Source organism: Ornithorhynchus anatinus, chromosome 5 (assembly GCF_004115215.2).
Source record: "Ornithorhynchus anatinus isolate Pmale09 chromosome 5, mOrnAna1.pri.v4, whole genome shotgun sequence".
NCBI lineage: Eukaryota > Metazoa > Chordata > Mammalia > Monotremata > Ornithorhynchidae > Ornithorhynchus > Ornithorhynchus anatinus.
The window spans coordinates 73,401,020-73,410,993 of NC_041732.1; the positions used below are offsets into that span (position 1 = coordinate 73,401,020).

General features: G+C 45.3%; 1 non-coding gene across 1 annotated transcript; it reads right to left on the reverse strand.

Annotated features, from left to right (window-relative positions):
- Window positions 1-9,295: 9,295 nt before the first annotated feature.
- Window positions 9,296-9,433, reverse strand: LOC114812640. Its single transcript, XR_003760291.1, has one exon. It is a non-coding gene; the product is annotated as a small nucleolar RNA SNORA7 (small nucleolar RNA).
- Window positions 9,434-9,974: the final 541 nt, after the last annotated feature.

The following is a 9,974-nucleotide window of genomic DNA, read 5'->3' on the forward strand; positions in this document are numbered from 1 at the left end:
ATGTCAAGGGGACATCTAAGTAGAGATGTCCTGAAGGGAAGAGGAAATGCAAAACTGCAGAGAAGGAGAGAGATGAGGGCTGGAGATGTAGATTTGGGAATCATCCACATAGAGATGGGACTTGAAACTGTGGGAGCGAATGAGTTCTCCATGGGAGAAACTGTAAATGGAGAATAGAAGGGGACCCAGAACTGGACCTCGAGGGACTCCCACAGTTAGGGGGTGGGAAGCAGAGGAGAAGCCAACAAAAGAGACTGAGAATGAGTAGGCAGAGAAATAGGAGGAGAACCAGGAAAGGATAGTGTCAGTGAAGCCAAGGTTGGAAAATATTTCCAGGAGAAAGGGGTGGTTGATATTGTCAAAGGGAACTGAGAGGTGGAGGAGACCTAGGATGGGGTAGAAGTTGTTGGATTGGCATGAAGAAGATCATTTGGGACCTTCGAGAGGGCAGTTTCTGTGAAGTTATGGGGGTGAAAGACAGGTTGGAGGGGATCAAGGAGAGAATTAGAGAAGAACTGGAGAGAGCGGATGTAGATGATTCGGTCAAGGAGTTTGAAGAAGAATGGCAGGGGGTAAGAGTCAATAACTGAATGGAGCTGTAGGGATCAAGGGAATAGAATGCAATCAAGTTGGTGGATATGTCCTCTTACCACTAGGAGATATATATATATGACAATAAATGAATGTTATAGCTATATACAGAAGTGCTGTGAGGCTGAGGGTGGGGGGAATATCAAGTGTTTATAGGGGAGACAAGGCTTCATCTGCCAATTAACTTTAGAGAATCCCAAGTGGAGCTATTCATTAAGTCTATACTGTATCCTGAACAAGAGGATTAGTGAAAACATAGGCTTTGGTACAATTTACAAGGGTCTGAGAGCCTTGAAGGCAAACATGGCATCTTTGGTAACATTCCGCCTTCTCTCTATTGTATGGAGAGAATGGGACATTTCTATGAGAGGGCAGAATCAGATTTTGAAAGAGCCTTCTTGGTTAAAAATAGGAAACTCAAGTATCTGGCAGTCAGAGTGGAGAATGGAAGATACCATGATGGAATTTGTTTGCCCCACAATCCAGAATGTTCCATCACTTCAGAAGTGTAAGTCACACCTGATGAAATGATCAGAGGGGAAAGGAGGCAGCATTAATTAGTGGATAGAGCGTGGGCTTGGGAATCAGAAAACCCTGTTCTAGTCTTGGTTCTACCACTGGCTGAAGGGTGACCTTGGGCAAGTCACTCAACTTCTCGAGGCCTCAGTTTCCTCATCAGGACAACGGGGATAAAATACCTGTGGGCAGGGGTACAGCACATGGCTAAGTGCCCGCAGAGATTTTTGATGCGTAGGACCAAATCAAGGGCAAAGTGATTATAGCACCGGGCTAACGTTGGGCCTCTGTGGCATAATTCAGCAGGCCAGTGCCTTGGTAGCTGCTGCAGTCTTTGCTGCCCTTGTTAGCCAGCTATTTTTTCAGAAGTCCTTCTGGGTTTATCCATCCCTGCTAATGCCAGGTCAGAAGCCTTCATAACTGAGGGCATCACCCCCCAGACAGCATTCCCCTACTGGCAGAATTGGGACTAAAGTCCAGGTCTTCTGATTCCCAGAGCGATTTCCCCTAGACCCACAGCAGGGTTGCTTTACAGGGGTAAGTACGATGCAACAATAAACAGTGGCAATTCCTGTCCACAGTAAGCTCACAGGCTGTTGGCTGATGTGATCAAGATGTAGTAAATTAATCAGGGATGGCTTCTTGGAGGAAAATCAGGGAAATAATAGCCCCCCTCCCACTTCCTCTTACCCACGATGACAATAGCTTCTTAATTGATTCATCTTTTTCACTGCACAGGGACAGGCAGTTTACATTTGGGCTTTTTTTTTTTTAGCCTCTGGGTGCCCTAAAGGAAGGCAAATCATCATGTTGGTATTTGTTAAGCACTCACTCTGTGCAGAGCACTGTTCTAAGCGCCGGGGTAGATACAGGGTCATCAGGTTGTCCCACGTGAGGCTCCCGGTCTTCATCCCCATTTTGCAGATGAGGTAACTGAGGTCCAGAGAAGTGAAGTGACTTGCCCACGGTCACACAGCTGACGAGTGGCAGAGGCGGGATACGAACCCATGACCTCGGACTCCCCAGCCCGGGCTCTTGCCGCTGAGCCACGCTGTTCCTCTAATGGTGTGTGAGACTGTTTATGGGTCATTCAGGGGCTTGGTTTTTTAATGGTCACTCCATGTTGCTTTGGCCTACAGGTGGCCATCTCATGTGTTAAAGCTTACTGTTGGCTAAGGCTTCACAGGAAGTGACTCATATGTGGGCTGTCAAAACCCCTTCAATGGTGAAGCCAAAGAAAGAGACCAAAGTGATCCCTGTCTCTCATGCAGGACCACGATGATGATGATGTTGTTATGATGATGATGAGGATGATGGCATCTCCCATTAGGAACAAGGGTTGAGACCTCCGAACCGAGAAGCCACAGATGGAATCGAGAGATTGATGCTGGTTTGCACAGGACTGCTCAGAGTCCCCTCACTCTGTCAGTGACACTTACAAAGCAGCATGGCATAGTGGATAGAGCATGGGTCTGGGAGTCAGAGGACCTGGGTTCCAATCCCTGCTCTGCTACTTGTCTGCTGTGTCACTTTGCTTCTCTGGGCCTCAGTTCCCTCATCTGTAAAATGGAGATTAAGACTGTGAGCCCCATGTGGGATAGGGAGTGTGTCCAACCCGATTATATCTGTCCCAGTGCTTAGTACAGTGTCTGTCACATAGTAAGCGCTTAAATACCATTAAAAATAAACAAATAATTTGGTACTTTACAATGCACTTGGCAGAGTACAGCAGCTCCTTGAAGGTAGGGATTGTGTCTACCTACTCTACTGTACTTCATCAAGTGCTTAGAACAGCGCTCAGTAAATAACATCGATCTTTTGATACTACAGTGCTCTCGTCTCTGCTAGTCCTGCAGGGGAACCCTGTGTTCTCAGACAGGCAGATCTGCAGCTCACTGTGAAGTGCTCACAAGAATATACTGCCCATGTCCTGGTGAGTGTTTTCCCCCGGGGAACAATAAGCTAATTCATCAACTCAGGCGTGCAAATCAGCAGAAAGTCCATCGGGCACTGGAAATGTGAAAGCCTGTCACTCTGTGGGATGGTTATTAATGAAGTTTGACTTTTGTGATTACTTTACACCAACCCCCTTCTCCTCCTGTCTCTTGAGTCGGTATAATGCTCGTCTGGCTAAAGGGGAATATAGTCCCTTGTCTGTTTTCGATGAATGCAAGTTGCATAAGCATTAGAGGGTGATGGTAGAAGCCCTAGCCCACTGTGGCTTATTTCCCAGGCACATTTTCAGATATTTTAATGCAGGCTTACAGTTAGCTCCATGCACACATGCCTAGGGCCAGAAATGCTATCAGTAGTGGAAGAGAGGCTTGCAGATATCTCCGGGCCCGCATGCCTAGGGGCAGTAATGAGATCAGTACATGAACAGGCTTCCATATAGCTCCAGGGCCACATGCCAAAGGCCAGTAATGCTATCAGTAGTTGAACCAGAGGCTTGCAGATATCTCCAGGCCGAATGCCTAGGGACAGTAAAGTAGGCTTGCAGATAGTCACATGCTAACATGCCGAGGACCAGTACTAATCTGTGGAGTGGTAACTGCCCTTTTCTTTCCTTTTCCTCTCCGTAGTTCAGTCTGAGTGGCTTGGCTGTGGAGAAAAGGGAAAGGAAGCGGAGGATATTTTCATGAGCAGCTTTGTTTTTGTAGTGTAGTGTATCTACAAGAGAGTCAGTGAGGGAACTTGTCTACCAACTCGGTTATATTCTACTTTCCCAAGCACTTAGTGCTGTGCTCTGCACCCAGTAAGCACTCAGTAAATACCATTAATTGATTGATTGAGGTCCAGTCATTGCCAAGTGGGAAACTGATTTTTTGTCTGCTCAGTGACTCCTTGCAGACTACAAACCCTGTCTTCATTGGCTAGTGTTTATCACTGACTAATAAGCCCCTTAGCCTAGTGGATAGACTACAGGTCTGGGTGTCAGAAGGATCTGGGTTCTGATCCTAGTTCTTTTGCTAGCCTGGAACTCCCTCCCTCTTCATATATGTCAGACCACCATTTCCCCCCCCCTTAAAGTTGTTGTTGAAATCACATCTTCTCCAAGAGGCCTTCCCCAGCTAACCCCTCAAGTCCCCTACTCCCCTCACCCTTCTGCACACTCATCTAAGCACTTGGATCTGCACCTTTCAACACCTGATATTCACCCTACCCTCAGCACCACAGCACTTAAGTACATAGTCATTTATTTTAATATCTATCTCCCCCTTTAGTTAAGTGCCTTTAGACTGTAACCTCCTTGTGTGCAAGAAACAAGTCTTCCAATTCCATTGTATTGTACTCTCCCAACCACTTAGTACAATACTCTGCACACGGTAAGGACTCAGTAAATACCACTGATGTTGATGCCAGCAGGATGGGAGCTTGAGTTATTTTTGCAGCAGTGGTTATGGTTGGCACTGAGCCATCCACACTCTCTTTCATTCATCCATTCAATAGTATTTATTGAGGTCCCCCTGCCTGCATTTTTTTATGGTATTTGTTAAGAGCTTCCTATGTGCCAGGCACGGTACTAAGCTCTGGGGTGGATATGAGCTAATGAGGCTGGACGGGGTCCATGTCCAATAAGGTGCTCACTGTCTTAATCCACATTTTACAGGTGAAGTAACCAAGGCAGAGAGAAGTTAATTGACTTCCCCCAGGTCATGCGACAGACTCTTGGTGGAGACGAGCTTAGAGATGCCCATTTCTTTCCTTTTCCTCTCCGTAGTTCAGTCTGAGTGGCTTGGTTGTGGAGAAAAGGGAAAGGAAGCGGAGGATATTTTCATGAGTTGCTTTGTTTTTGTAATGTAGTGTATCTACAAGAGAGTCAGTGAGGGAACTTGTCTACCAACTCGGTTATATTCTACTTTCCCAAGCACTTAGTACTGTGCTTTGCACCCAGTAAGCACTCAATAGATGCCATTAATTGATTGATTGATGCTCTGACTCCCGGGTCCTCGATTCCCAGGTCCATGTTCTTCCCATTAGACCGCCCAGCTTCGCATTAGCATTAGCAATCCTGAGAGACGGCTGCTGGGTAAATAACATAATACTACTGATGGTATTTTTTGAGCATCTACTGAGTTGCAGCACATTATACTATTATTACTACTCCTACTGGTATTTGTTAAGTGCTTACTATGTGCCAAACACTGTTCTAAGCACTGGGATAGATACAAGGTAGTCAGGTTGTCCCACATGGGGCTCACAGTCTTAATCTCCATTTAACAGATGAGTTAACTGAGGCACAGAGAAGTTAAGTGACTTGCCCAAAGTCACACAGCTGATAAGTGGCAGAGCCGGGATTAGAACACTTGACCACTGACTCCCAAGCCCGTGCTCTTTCCACTGAGCCATGCTGTTCTCTAAAAATGATATAGTATTTGTTAAGCACTTACTATATGCCAAACACTGTTCTAAGCACTGGGGTAGATACAAGGTAATCAGGTTGTCCCATGTGGGGCTCAAAGTCTTAATCCTCATTTTACAGATGAGGTAACTGAGGCACAGAGAAGTTAAGTGACTTGCCCAAAGTCACACAGCTGACAAGTGGCGGAGCCAGGATTAGAACCCGCGACCTCTGACTCCCAAGCCCGTGGTCTTTCCACTGATCCATGCTGCACTTGGGAGAGTACTACAGAAGCAAAATATGTTATTCCTGCCTTCAGTTGTTTACGATCCTACTGTTCTCTCCCCACTGCTCCCATTGCCATGTCTCCAGGTCCCACCCTGGGGGAATCACATAGCTCGGACCACCGAGGTTCCCAATAAACCATCCTCCTGCAATGCCTGCCAGGCCACAGAGATTTTCCCCAACCCTTTCTTTCATGGCTGGGAGCGGAAATAGAAGTCATTAGAACCTGTATATTCCATGGAGAGAGACTATTCAGTTTGCTTTTAATCAGACCTCATTTTGTGTGAGTCCTAAGTAGGGCAATGGATCTCACGACCATCTGCTTCGTCTGAGGAGAAGCAGCGTGGCCCAGTGGAAAGACCAGGGTCTGGGTGTCAGAGGACCTGGCTTAATCTTGGCTCTAATCCCGTTTCTGACACATACCTGCTGTGTGATCTCGGAGAAGTCACTTAACCTTTCTGGGCCTCAGTTTCCCTCATCTGTAAAATGGAGATTAGATTCCTGTTCTCCCTCCTATTTAGACTATGAGGCCTATGTAGGACAGGGACTGTGTCCAACTTGATAGTCTTGTCTCTACTCCAGTGTTTGGCACATAGTAAGCACTTAACAAATACCGCAAGTATCATTTTTATTGTCCGAGGCATATAGATGTTTGCCAAGTGTTTTGAGATTCATAGATGGGTGATGCTATCCATGGGCAAAGTGTGTATTCCCATCATCTCCACACAGCTGTTATCTAGCAAGCTCTAATCTAGCAGACAGATTGCTACTTTAAAAACAAACAAACATGAACCAATGTTTTGGGGTTGGTTTTTTTTGCATGGGAGTGGCCCACTTTCTCTCCACTGGCTCGATCCTAGGGCTACTTAGGATAGAAATACTATCTCTCATTTCCCAGGGGAAGAAACCCATTTCTTTTGCTAAATCACAGGGGGAGTCTATGAAAACAAACAAGTTTCTTTATGAAGTTGGAGGTAGAAGGGAGTCTCTAAAATGAGCAGACACTAGATCAGCGGTCTGTTTTTCATTTCTCAGTCTCCACGACTTTTGTAAGTCCATCCATGGCTTTCTGTCTCGAGATTTAATGCTGACGAAGAGATAGGCACAATAGAAATGGGAGATTAATTTTCTTTCCAGGAGGAGACTAAAGGTTCCAGTAACTCACCTCCGGATACTTCATTTCTTTTGGGGGAGAGACTAATAATTCTCTGAAATATTTTCTAGCTGAAGCGATAGGTTGTGTTTTTTTTCTTATTGGCAAAGAATAAATTCATAATTTCCTTGTCTGAAGGATTACAGAACGTTATTCTTACAAAGAGGAGATCAGGGCTGGGGATCCTGATGATTCAGGATTCTAAAATCAGGTCCCTTTACACGTGTATCTTTCTCACCACCAACTACTCGCCCACATTTTGCCTCTGGCCTGGAATACCCTCCCTCTTCATGTCTGACAGAAAATCACTCTCCACCTTCAAAGTCTTATTGAAACCACATCTCCTGCAAGGGATCTTCCCCAACAAAGCCCTCATTTCCTCTTCTCCCACTTTCTTCTGAGTCACCCTTGCAACTGGATTTGCACCCTTTATTCATCCCTCCTTCCCTATGGCATTTAATGTATATAGCCATAATTCATTTTCTTCTATTAAGGTCTGTCTCCCTCTCTAGACTGCATTCCTATTGTGGACAAGGAACGTGTCTACCAATGCTTTTGTACAATACCTTGTGCACAGTTAGTGCTCAATAAATATGATTGACTGATAGATTGCCCTGCTCAGTAGTAATCTCCCTACCTTTGCCTTCTGTGCTCTCAGAGAAGCATTTCTCACTGTCTCTTCTCTTTTTAAATTGGGGTATCCCCTCTTCTCTGCCGTAGGCTTGATGACATACACCTTAGCCTGCTATGAGGAAGTACATTTGATGGCAGAGGAGGGTGTTGGCTGCTCTGGGAGAGATCATGGTCAGGGAAAGGTTCTGGAAGAGGGTAACTGGAAAACCTACCCCCAGCTGGCTTGCCACCTACAGTGGAAAGAGAACTGGGTGTCGGTGGACAATTATGATGCTAATGGTATTGGCTAAATGGTTATTAAGTGCTGATTAATCAATTAATCAGCCAGTGGTATTTATTGAATGCTTACTGTGTGCAGAGTGAACACGAGAAGCAGCGTGGCTCAGTGGAAAGAGCACGGGCCTGGGAGTCAGAGGTCATGGGTTCAAATCCCATCTCTGCCACTTGTCAGCTATGTGACTACGGGCAAGTCACTTAACTTCTCTGGGCCTCAGTTACCTCATCTGTAAAATGGGGATTAAGACTGTGAGCCCCATGTGGGACAACCTGATCACCTTGTATCCTCCCCAGCACTTGGAACGGTGCTTTGCACATAATAAGGACTTAACAATGCCATCATCATCATTATTATTATTATTACTAAGCCCTTTGGAGAGTACAGTACAATAAAGATGGTAAACATGATCTTTGACCTCCAGAAGCTCATAAGCAATCCAGAGGATAGATACAATATAAACATATTGGACCAAGTCCCTGTCATACATGGGACTTATAGTTTAAGGAGGAAGGAGAGCAGGATTCTTCTCCACATTTTACAGGCAGTGAAACTGAGGTACTGAGAAGGTAAGTGACTTTCTTTTTTGTTCATTAATAATTGTCATATTTTTAAGTGCTTACTAGGTGCCGAACACCGTCCTAAGGGCTCAAGTAGATACAGTATTATCAGGTCCAACATAGTCCCTCTTTAGGGTTCCTAGCCTAAGTAGGAGGGAAAACAGATATATGGTCCCCATTTTACAGATGGGGAAAATAAGCCATAGAGAAATTAAGTGACTTGCCCAAAGTCACACAGCACTCAAGTGGCACAGCCAGGTTTAGGTTTAGTTCCTCTGACTCTCAGATCCATGTTCTTTCCACTAGGCCACTCTACTTCTTGGCCACCCAATTATTTTCCCAGGAAACTTTCCCTGACTACCCTCTCATTTCCCCAATTTATTCGCCTTCCCTTCTGAATTGCCTGTGTACTTGGGTCTGTACCCCTTAAGTACTTTGATATTTACCCAACTCATAACCCCATAGCACTTATGCTCTTCTACTTCTCCTGTTAGTAATTTATTTTAATGACCGTTTTCCCCACTTAACTGTGAGATCCTTGCAAGCAGGAATTGCGACTACCAACTCTATGGTATTAAACTCTCCCAAGTGCTTATTACAGTGCTGTGCATGTAGTAAACTCTCAATCAATAGTATTGATTGAGTAATGGTTCAGTTGCTCTATTCTGACATGCTTGTGCCGATTCCAACTTTTTCCCTGTTTTTCTTCTGTTTTCATTATCTGTCTTATGCCGTCAAGTCGTCGCTGATCCATAGCAACTCCATGGACACATCTCTCCCAGAACGCCCCACCTCCTTCTGCAATTGTTCTGGTAGCGTATCCATAGAGTTTTCTTGGTAAAAATACAGAAGTGGTTTACCGCCTCCTTCCAGCAGTAAACCTGAGTCTTCACCCTTGACCCTTCACCCATGCTTCTTCTGATCAGTACAGGTGAGTTTTGACTTGTAGCAGATTATCTTCCACTCGCTAGCCACCGCCCATGCGAGGAATGGAATAAATATGACTCCGCTTGACTCTCCCTCCCGTAGTCGAGACTGGTAGAGAACTGGGAACTCTCCAGATGCAATCCTGAGAGGCGGGTTTTCATTTTATGTAAATAGTATTTGCCTGTCTGTCCCCCCCATTAGACTGTAAGCTCTTTGAACTCAGACAACACATGGTTTGCTACTGTTGGACTCCCCCTGCCCTCATGCTTAGTGTAATGTCTAGCATTCATCAGACCGTAAATAAATTCCACTTCTTGATAAAATGAGTGAGTGAATAGCCTGGGGAGTTGACAAGTAGGAAGGTGAAGGGATTAATAGGGAAGGCCTCCTGTAGGAGGTGATGTTCTAGAAGGACCTGGGATAATAATAATAATGATAATTGGGATACTTGTTAAGCGCTTACTATGTGCCAGGCACTGTACTAAGTGTTGGGGTAGATACAAGATAATAGGGTTGCAAACAGTTCCTGTCCCACATGGGGATCCCAGTCTTAATAGCCATTTTACAGATGAGGGAACTGAGGCACAGAGAAATAAAGTGACTTGCCCAAGGTCACACTGCAGAAAGTGGCATAGCTAGGATTGGAATCCAGGTCCTCTGACTCCCAGGCCCGTGCTCTTTCCACTAGATCAC